This window comes from Bos grunniens, chromosome 10 (genome assembly GCF_055505025.1).
Source record: "Bos grunniens cultivar Pamir isolate PY7600 chromosome 10, Bosgru_T2T1.0, whole genome shotgun sequence".
NCBI classification, from domain to species: domain Eukaryota; kingdom Metazoa; phylum Chordata; class Mammalia; order Artiodactyla; family Bovidae; genus Bos; species Bos grunniens.
Window position 1 is genome coordinate 30071123 of NC_141174.1, and position 11581 is coordinate 30082703.

General features: G+C 43.4%; 1 long non-coding RNA gene across 1 annotated transcript; it reads left to right on the forward strand.

Annotated features, from left to right (window-relative positions):
* Positions 1-497: 497 nt before the first annotated feature.
* On the forward strand, positions 498-9185 carry LOC147364230 (uncharacterized). The gene is made up of 2 exons (XR_015133552.1): positions 498-1259; positions 8896-9185. It is a non-coding gene; the product is annotated as an uncharacterized LOC147364230 (long non-coding RNA).
* Positions 9186-11581: the final 2396 nt, after the last annotated feature.

The window sequence follows — 11581 nt, forward strand, 5'->3', positions numbered from 1 at the left end:
TCATGTGTAGAGACTGATATCATTTAGATTGAATAAGCTACAATGAGTGTTTTTTTAATGTGAATAAGTTTCTCAAAATAGGTAAGGCTGTTGAAAATCACTAAAGAAATCATTTTGAAAGGGTACATACGCCTCCTCTAGAATGTCGTTTTTGGCGCTTCCAAATGTGTTACCCCAAAGTATTAAGTCTACACCAGGTGAGAAGGTGGTTTTTGAAATTGATCCTGCAGAATTGTCCCTTTAAAGTGGCTGCTTTCATGAAGCAGCCAGTATTTATATATTATTATAAAGATAATACCCTTACTTTACCCCACAAGGGTGTTCTGAGAATTAATTAATGTTTGCCAAGTACTTTGAGCTCTGTAGATGAAAGGTGAAGTGGAAATGCTAAGTAGTATTATTATTTTCATCTGTATTTGAACTTGCCTCTTATAAGACAATCCTTATTTAAGATAATGATCTCTCCTTTGGGGAGAAAAGGCAAAAATGGCCTCATCCACAATCAAACCCTCATAAGGAGGACAGGTGTGATTATGAGGATTTGGCCTAAAGAACAGATTGAAGTGGATGGCAAACTTCAAAAGCATATATTCCCAAATCCCAAGACTTCTCCTGGGAGTCCCACAAGTGCCAGGTTCATCCTATAATCCCTGTCGAGATATGGCCAAATGCAAAGGCCAGGACCAGTTAGGTATTTACATGGCATGTAAATAACAACCCAAACCCTTTCAATTAACCTCTTTCCTGCTAGATGTTTGTGAGGTCCACAATCCAATTACTGAAGAGAAAGATACTCTCTTAATCCTGCTGCTGCTGCTTCTAAGTCGCTTCAGTTGTGTCTGACTCTGTGGGACCCCATAGAGAGCAGCCCACCAGGCTCCTTTGCCCATGGGATTCTCTAGGAAAGAATACTGGAGTGGATTGCCATTTCCTTCTCCACCCTTAATCCTACCAAGAAGTTAAAGGACAATGTTGAGAAATTGGTTTGGCTAAACCAGTTGGCTAATTGCCTTGAAAGGAATTGATTTTGCTCTGTTCTGTGTCTTCAACTCTAAGTCTAACCCTGGTCAGTGGAGGAGAATGATTGCCAAAGATTTCGACGGGTCCCTCTGAGAGTGTGTCGGACTGCAGTGAAGAAGGACAGACAAATCTCAGGATCCTGAAGGACTCAGAAGCTGTTTGCTCCTCCCCCTACAGAGTGCGTCTTTTTCATGGGCAGAGAATGGATCTTTGTTATCAGTACCTCTTCCAACACCCCGGTAGGTACAGACTGGTGAAGGAGGAACAGATGGCATACTGGCAATATATTGGGGGAACCCGTCTACACCCAGAAAACCAGATTCCTTCCTGAAAAGTGGTTTGAAATTTCTTGGAGGCTTCTAACTCTGTGCTTCCACGGAGGTGTTCATATAGGCAGAGAAACTTTAAAATTGACTCGTTTTTATTCTTGCCCCAAATTAAAGGCTTGCCTACCATCAATGACTTCCCTCTCAACAACTGACATATACAAGTGCCAGTCTTTCTGTATGTTTTTTTTTTTTTAAAAATCATGATTATCTGTATCTTCATCTCTAAGATTCAACACTTTCATCTAAAGCTAATTGGGATTATCCCAGGGTGATAGGAGACAGGTTTCAGCATCAGTCACTGAACCCTCCCGATTACCTGCTGAAGTGGGCACTATAAGCAACCCCCTTTTACAAAGAAGGAAACTGAGACTGGAAGTTCAGGAAACTTGCCCCAAGTTGCCTAACTAGGGAGTGGCAGAATCAGAAACAGGTACGATTCGGCATTGCGACACAAGAGGCAGTGAACTGAAACACTGAACTGTTTCCTCCATGCCCCTACAACAGAGTGTTTAAAGAAGATATTGCAAAGCGCAGCACATTTTAGTGCATCAGGATATATACTATGCATAAGGAAACATTCTCTTTTAGAAAAAAATTGCATTCATCCTCCAAATTAAGGAACTAAGGATTCTGAAAATATCCAAATTACACAGTGACCAAAGGAAAAAGTTTGGTAAAATGTGTCAAGTTTTCTTCGAATGTTTCCAACCCTGTTGACCTATCTCAAACACATCCCTTTCCCCAGGCAGTTCTGAAAACTCAGTCTTGAAGTTCACCATATGCTTTCAGATTTATCAGAATTACTCCTGATCCTGAAGCAGATACACTTCTGCCTGTGCACAAAGAACTCAGAGCCCTGGCAGGCAATTAGATAGAAAAGAAACAGTTCAGCTATTAAGCTGCTTTTAGATGCCCTGCACAGAATAGACGAGCTCTTAAAAAATCACTTAACGTAAGTATCAAGGTGCTGCAGAAGTGCCAAACACTCAACCGAGTTTGTTTCTAGAAACTTAAAAGGAATAAGACTTTCAGGTTTGTCCTTTAATCCAATAAATTTTTAAAAGATGATTAAACGAAACAATTTTTCTTCTCCTTCAAAAGCACAACTTTAAAACATTTTCTTTTTTCCTGTTAGTCCCTGGCTATCCTAGTTTGTCCTCATTTATCCAGCAGGGGTCGCTCTTGCCCACTGTACTTTTTAAAGGAATCCTTGCTTCTCCGCACTATTTTCACGGGCTTGCCTGCGTGTGTGTGCGCGCGCGCGCGCGCACTGGTGTGTGTTCGGATGTGCTCAGTCATGATCGACCTTTATTTCAGGCAGCGGAATGAAGAAATATGGACAAAGATGTCAGGCTTGAGAGATTGAAGAGAAACAAATCTGTGGTTTTGGAGGTGGGATTGCAATGTTGGGGAAATGGATGCTTTGATAATGGCTCTGTTTGAACAAGTAGGCTTCAAGTCAGTACTTCAAATTTCTCAAATAAATTAATCAGTCCTTGTCACAAAACGATTAGCCTTAACTCACTCTTACTCTGAGTTTATAAGTGAGTGAAAGTTGCTCAGTTGTGTCCAACTCTGCGACCCCATGGACTATACAGTCATGGGATTCTCCAGGCCAGAATACCGGAGTGAGTAGCGTTTCTCTTTTGCAGGACATCTTCCCAACCCAGGGATCGAACCCAGGTCTCCTGCATTGCAGGCGGATTCTTTACCTGCTGAGCCACAAGGGAAGCCAAACCTGAATTTATGCTGTGTCTCTTTTCTGTGTATTATTATCTGGCTTCTAAGTAGGGAATGGGGAATGGAGCTGCCTGTACTTCTGTTCATCTAGGCCATTGTCAGCCAGACCCTTCCTCGGGGTTCAGCCTGGCCTTGGTAATCACTCATACCTTGCAGAGCAATGACTGTCTAATACGCAGTGATTGTTCAGCCTTGGGTGGAAGTTAGTCTTTAACTGTAGCAACTTCTTCCTGCAGGAACTCAGGGCAGGCTCACACAGGCCACTCAGATCGGATCCTGAGTCTCAGGGTACATGTGAAAGGGGTGCTAGGGAAGGCATGGTCTTCCTACATCCCCACTTCAGGAACTTCTCCTGAGGTCCCACAGGCAGTCCAAGCAGGAAACAGCTTGATGTGTGGCCAGGTTTTGACACTGAGGAATGCAGGAGTGGGGTTCTAACACTGAACAAAGTGGTCGCTTGAGGATGGGGCTGCATCAATAAAGACACATGAAACATAAAGCACCACTTTTGATTACTCTACACCTCTATATACCTCTGGGTGATCAAACACTGATATTTAAATCAGATATTTAAAAGACTCCCTTTTACTCTGCTTCCTCTGCATCTTTTTTTCTCAGTGCTCTAGTGAAGTGAAAGTCATGTCCAACTCTTTGCGACCCCATGGACTGCATAGTCCATGGAATTCTCCAGGCCAGAATGCTGCAGTGGGTAGCCTTTCCCTTCTGCAGGGGATCTTCCCGACCCAGGGATCAAACCCAGGTCTCCTGCATTGTGAGTGGATTCTTTACCAGCTGAGCCACAAGGGAAGCCCAAGAATACTGGAGTGGTTAACCCATCCCTTCTCCAGCAGATCTTCCTGGCCCAGGAATCGAACCAGGGTCTCCTGCATCGCAGGCAGATTCTTTACCAACTGAGCTATGAGGGAAGCTCTAGACTTAAAAACAAATACACCTTAATTTTTAGAACAGTGCCAGGATCATAGTAAAATTGAGTGGAAAGCACAATTTCCAGACACTCCCTGTCCAGACTTGCATGCCCTTCCCCACTATCAGCATCCCATGGGAGAGGGTACATTTGTTACAACTGATGAACCTACACTGATACATCATCAGCACAGAGTCCATAGTTCACACAGGGCTCACTGTTTGTGTTGTATGTTCTACACGTTTTGACAAATGTATAAGGTTCTGTATCCAACATCATAGTATCATACAGAATAGTTTCGTTGTCCTAAAAATCCTCTGTGCTCCACCTATTCATCCATCCTGCCCTGACAACCACTGATCTTTTTACTGTCTCCATAGTTTCGCCTTTTCCAGAATGTCATATAGTTGGAATCCTATAATATGTAATCTTTTCGGACTGACTTCTTTCACTTAGTAGTATGCATTTGAATTTCCTTCTTTTCAAGGCTGAGAGCTCATTTCTTTTTAGCATTCAATAATACTCCATTGTCTGGATGAAATACAGTTACTTACTTATCCATTCACTTATTGAAGGATATCTCGATTGCTTCCAAGTTCTGGCAAGGATGAAATAAACCTGCTATAAACTTCCATGTATGGGGAGTTTGTGTGGACACAAGTTTTCAACTCTTTTGGGTAAATACTAAGTATAGCAATTCCTGGATGAAATGATAACCTCAATACCTTTTCTTCATGGTCTTCACAATTGTTGTGTCAACATCCTACCTTCAAAATGACATAACAGGTGCTTTCTGCAGTTTGAATTCGGGTGGATGACTACTCCCTTTGCTCCCCAATTCTACCATCAACTCCCAGAAAAGCACCCTGTGTCTGAGCAGCACTTGTCAGAGGAGCAGCAGCTATGCTGAGGAGGCTGCAATCACCACAGATGCCTCTTCAGATGGAGACAAAAGTGAGGAGGTGTGGTTTTATGAGTGGTTTATCCAGAATTAGACCAAACCATATCCAGTGAAATACACTCTTCATAATACTGGGGTTTCCAATTGCCACTGAATTCAATTCGTTTCAACTTCATATTTGGGGAGTGGCGAGAGGACATGGAGGAAAATACTGTGCAGCAATCGTGGTGGTAGGGGGTGTGTAGGGAGGGAGGCTTTAATGAACAATTTGGTGTCGAATTTGTGTCCCAGCACTGGAAGCTTGTCAAGAGGATTTGGAGTTTCTGAACTATGCCCTTGCTCTTTTTGAGTCCATGGAGTTTTCTTGTTTAGACCCCCAGACTGTGCCAGTGGAATCGATGAGCTGCTCTATAGATTGAGAGCTGTTAGCCACCAAGCACCAGCCTCCACTGTGCCTTCTGCAGGTTCTGTAACACCAGCCAGTATCTGCTTTGTTTACACTGCTGATGTCTCTCTGTTATTAACATCCTTTTTATGACTGACAACTTTTGCTCTGCAGCAAATAGTTTTCTAAAAAATAAACCAACTCCAGATTATTTTGATGGTTGAGATAACATGCTGAATGTAAAAATGGACATTTTCCAGTAACTCCAGTGGGTGATCTCCGGTAAAATGAATGAAGCTGCTGTCTCGAGGTGGCCCAGCCCACTATTCCAGGAGCACTAGAGAATATCAGGAAGAAAGAGACACCTACAGGATATCAATTTTAAAGGATAAATAATGTTGCCAGAGCTTGTGAGAAGTGAGGTATGTCCGACCCACTTCATTTAATGCTTCCATGTCTTAGGAACAAATCCCAAACTATACGAAGTAATCCTACAGCTGCATGATTGTGAAACAATAGACACTAAGTGATTATGTCTCCACTAAGCCGTTGAAGTAGTTTGTTTTAAAGCCATTTTAGAATTACAGAAACTTTAAGAGCCATAGGGACAAAGAGGTCAGCCTATCAAGGCTGGTAATTCCAAAGGATCCCTACTATTATCTTCAGGTAAGGTCCATCTAATCAAGGCTATGGTTTTTCCTGTGGTCATGTATGGATGTGAGAGTTGGACTGTGAAGAAAGCTGAGCGCCGAAGAATTGATGCTTTTGAACTGTGGTGTTGGAGAAGACTCTTGAGAGTCCCTTGGACTGCAAGGAGATCCAACCAGTCCATCCTAAAGGCGATCAGTCCTGGGATTTCTTTGGAAGGAATGATGCTAAAGCTGAAACTCCAATACTTTGGCCACCTCATGCGAAGAGTTGACTCATTGGAAAAGACTCTGATGCTGGGAGGGATTGGGGGTAGGAGGAGAAGGGGACAACAGAGGATGAGATGGCTGGATGCCATCACGGACTCGATAGACGTGAGTCTGAGTGAACTCTGGGAGATGGTGATGGACAGGGAGGCCTGCAGTGCTGTGATTGCGATTCATGGGGTCACAAAGAGTCGGACAGGACTGAGCGACTGAACTGAACGGAACTGAACAACGTCACTATACGTCTTCCACTAGAGGGTATTTTAAAGCCTCCCTAAATCAGATGTCCTATGGTTTATTTTTCTAGTTATTCCACAAAAACATCCTTTATAGGTGTTTGATTTTTCATTTACATTAATACTTAAGCAGCTAAGGTGTACACAGAATATATACAGAGAACTAGAAACATTAATTAAATATCTATACTGTTGTGTTTCTACAGGGCTTAAAGAAATGTCTAACTCCCAGGGAACCTGGTTTTGGGAAACACTTTCTGGCAAGTTGTCATTTGGTTTAGTTCATCAGTTTCTAACAGTAATTCTTGCTTGGTGCTGCATTAAGAGGATGTGTTCATACACAGGGCATTGTCCTCGGCCTTCTGATGCTCCCATAAGGAGATGGGACATTTCAGTGTGATGTGGGGGTGCTGTATAGGAGGGGGGTCAGCATCTCTGAATCCCAGCCTGGAGGTCTTACTCCTGACACACCTCAAAACAACCAATAAGTGTCAGGAGGTAGAGGGAGGGGGGGGCGGGGGCGGGCAGAAGACCCAGGAAAGGACCTCAGGCATCTCAGATGACATGAGCAAAAGTACTGATATGGTAGGTATCTGAAGGACAAGGAGGAGACTTAAAAGGGATAAGGCTGAAGAAGTGCCTGGGAGTACACTGGGGGGTTGGTGGTCTATGCTGTAGGCAATGGGGAGTCACGGCAGAATTTTAAGTGGGGATTTTTTAGGATGGGATATTCTGATGATTATGCGGAGGACTGTGGCTTGGAGGGAGCATGACCAGAAGCAGGAAAGTTACTGGCAAGGCTTGGTCAAAATGCAGGATTGAGGTGAGGGGCGTGGCTTCATGACTCCTAAATAAGCTGAATAAGAGAATTCTTTCAGATACAGATATGCTGCAGTGCATTCCATACTTGTCCAGTGGATGAGAGCACTTTGGGAGGGTGAAGACTTCATGTGCCCCTGTATACCTGGTCTCCTCTGAAAGCTCTCCCTCATCCCTAAGCATCCCAAGATCAGAGGCCACCAGCTACTGGGTTTCAAAACAGAGACAGCTCCCTCTTTCTCCCTGCCATACCTGTTCTTTGATGCTGGAAAACCATTTAGGACAAGGATTAAAAATAAGATGCCTACACAACCTCTAACTTTTCTTTCATGCTTATTAGGCTTGGGATGCTAAAGAATCTGAGGGAAGTAATAGATTGCCTAATCTGACATCTGATCCTGTGCTGGTTGTTTGCTTTTGCCCCTCCAGATAGATTCTCTGCTCTTCCGTGGCCACCCTGTGCCCCAGAACATTGGCTGCTGTAGGCAGCACCATCAGATTCTCTTGCTGAAGCTCCTGCTGGATTCTCATAAGGGTTCCACCACGTCTAGCCCCTTGATGTTGGGGTGGGAGTAGCCCCCTATGGTTACAGTCCCTGAGTGCTCCTCTAGCCTCTCACCAATTCTCTTTACCAGCCTTATTGTTATTCAGTCGCTAAATCGTGTCTGACTCTTTGCGACCCCATGGACTGCAGCACACCAGGTTTCCCTGTCCATTATCTCCTGGAGTTTGCTCAAACTCATATCCATTGAGTCAGTGATGCCATCCAACCATCTTATCCTCTGTCGCTCCCTTCTCCTCCTGCCTTCAATCTTTCCCAGCATCAGGGTCTTTTCCAATGTTTACCAGCCTACGCTTTGCTAAATAGCAACTTCATTTTATTCTTTGCAGTGTGAATAACTCTTTCAAGAGTTTCCTGACATCCTTCCAATGATATAGGTTCTTTCCTGCATTTGCACTTGGGCAGGAGTAGGACACTGAGCGCCTGAGCATGAGGGTAGCCATGGAGAAAGGAAGACATCAGAAAGAGGACTCTGGGGTCACAGAAGACCTCCTTCTCACCTATTGCATGGGTGCCTGGCTGCCCATCTGCCTATATGTCCTGTGAAAAGCTGGCTTCACAGATCTGGTTTGAATTTATATTAGAAAAATCCTGAATTGATTTGTAACCTCCAATCTGTAATTCATAAGCACTCCATCAATAGGTATTTCTTGTCTAAGTGTGTAACTTAGTAGACATCAGAGGAAGGGAAACCAGAAACATACAAATGTCGTCTTAAGTTGTGCATATAACAGAGTCTTCAAGGGTTAAGAAACAGCCACATGCTGTGCAGCAGGTATGGTAGGTTTACCAGAGGTTTTCTTTTGTGCTTCTACAATAAAGTGGTTGGTGGTCTGCTGGCTACAGCCTGTTACACATTCCTTGCTTTTATTAGGATAACCATAAGCCTCAAAGACCCACCCTGATGTCAGTGGCAAGTCTTATAGAACACTCACAAGTTTCTTCTTGTTGTATTCGGGGGTATATAAAGTGTGAGGCATAATAGGTAACAGGTTGGAAGACCAGTTCAGGGCCGACAAAAGTCCCAATTCCTGATGTGAATATTTAATACCTTCTTATTACAGGAAAAGTTGACTACCAGATGCCTGTTACCGTGGCTCCAGAGCCCACTAAAGCTTTGAGTTCCTCCAGGAGAGGGTGGGTTTTGGCAGCTCCCCTTGCCGTTCAAACAACCCAGAGACCAGGACACACCCTGTTGACTTAGGAACGCTGGAGAGGAGCATTTGCTGGAAATGTCTCTTCTGTTATTCAGTGGCCAAGTGACTGATTACTTCTAAGACAGTGATTTCATGAGATGATAGAGCGTGGTGGTTTAAGAAGTTGTTTTCAATAAACTCAAAAGCTTCACAACAAATGTAGGCTCCATGTTGGTGTGTTTGCATCACTAAGACAGCATATCAGGATGTACATTTATGGAGGTACCTGATATATCCCCTGAGCTCCAGTTGTAGTTAACTGACATGACAGAGACCCAGCCCTGCACTCCTGGGCAGAAAAACACCCTCACAACTTGTCAGCTTCTAGACACTGTAGTTTGTCCAGCTGTGTTCTGACCACAGCCAGTCTGGGAGTTGGATCATTTTGCATTTCTAGGGCATGTTTCCTGACATAATGCTCACTGGCTGCCTCCTACCTCAACTCCCTGGGGTGGTGAGAGGAAGGATCCTTGCAGCCTGGCTTCCACCACCTGCTCTGGTCACATTGGCATGTCCCATGGCCTTGGACTGAGAGAGGACCCAGGCTGCAGGGCTAAGCTCCTGTCACTGTCCCAGGTTCCCTGGGTAAAGGAAGCTGATGTTCCAAGAACACTACCTATGGGCTTCCCTGGTGGTTCAGTGGCTAAGACTGAGTTCCCAATGCAGAGGGCCCAGGTTCAATTCCTGGTCAAGGAGCTAGATCCCACATGCTCCAACTAAGAGTTCACGTGCCACAACTAAAAAACAAAGATCCCTTATGTTGCAATGAAGAGCTGGTGCAGCCTAAATAAATATTTTTTTAAAAAAGAAAAAGAATAACCACCTATTATAAAAACACTTTTACTCAATATTTTTATGTTGAGTTGGCCAAAAAGTTTGTTTGGTTTTTTAAGATGTTACAGAAAACTCTATTGAACTTCTTGGCCAACTCAATATATAGGGTGAGTCTACTGAATTGGTTTTTAAAAACTCTAAATTCAAGAACATCTAAACTATAAATAACAAATGATTTGAAATACTTTTTTGTTTTTCTTTTTCTTAAAAAAAATCCAAAATGGAAATAGCTATATGTTACTATCCTGCTTAAAACCCTGGCTCTCTATTCCTCTTAAAATCAAATGCAAAGACCATTAACAGGATCTCTGAGGCCATCTTGCTCTTATGTGAATTTCCTCCTTTCCCCAGGCAGTAAGCACTCTGGCCTCCTTTTAACTTCTTAAACTCACCATGCCTCAGGGTCTTTGTACATGCTAATCTCCACATCTGGAATATTTTTCTCTTTCTTTCCTCTTCCTCTTCCCCTTCAGATTTCAGTTTTAATACTATTTCTTCAGAGAAGCTTTCCCAGACTCTAGCTTAGGTCAATCCCTCTTGATTTAATAGTTACCTAGACTTCTCTATCAGGCGTTATTGTCATTGGAAGCATAAATTATTAGTGCAAATACTTATTCAATGTCTTATTCCCATCTAGATCATAGACATGAGGAGATAATGGATGCTGTATTCTCAATGCTTAGCAGAGTACTGTTCGTATAGACAAATGTCTAATTGTTGAATTAATTATTCAAATAATGCATACTTATTACAAAGCAGATGACCAAAGTAAAGAAAAAAGTAAAGAAGAAAATTAAAATAATCTATATCTCTACATCCCAGGCAGAACAACTTTAACATTTCAGTATATTTTCCTTAGGTCCTTAAAAAACAAACAAACATATGTGGTGTGTGGATAAATATTACCTGCTGAAAGCTGGATCCTTTGGACATTTAGAAAAATCTTAAAATGCACCAGGCTCCTGGTATTCAAAACTGATGTTAGTGGGGGAGAGTCTGAGTAGGGAGATCGCCATTCATAGTCTCCATGCATGCTATGTGCACGCTAAGTCGCTTCAATTGTGTCCAACTCTCTGTGACCACAGACTGCAGCCTGCCATGCTCCTCTGTCCATGGGATTCTCCCAGCAAGAATACTGGAGTGGGTTGCCATTTCCTCCTCCAATGCATGAAAGTGAAAAGTCAAAGTGAAGTCGCTCAGTCATGTCTGACTCTTTGTGACCCCACGGACTACAGCCTACCAGGCTCCTCCATCCATGGGATTTTCCAGGCCAGAGTACTGGAGTGGGGTGCCATTGCCACGTGCATGCTAAGTCGCTTCAATTGTGTCCAACTGTCTGCGACCACAGACTGCAGCCTGCTATGCTCCTCTGTCCATGGCATTCTCCCAGCAAGAATACTGGAGTGGGTTGCTATGTCCTCCCCCAGGGGATCTTCCCAACCCAGGACTGAACCCATGTCTCTTACGTATCCTGCATTGGCAGGTGGGTTCTTTAACATTAGGGCCACCTAGGAAGCCCCTCCAAGGCTGGGGAGGGATTATAAGTCAGCTCTTGGGAGCAAGTTCTGGCACCTTCCTATCCGACTCCACCATCATTTTAAGAATGTTTATTTAAACTTTTAGTACAGTATCGATTTCTTAAATATTTAGAAATACGTCACCTCGCAGTTTAAATTGTGTTGCTATTGTTGCTACTCTTCCCCTAATTCATTTGTGAGGG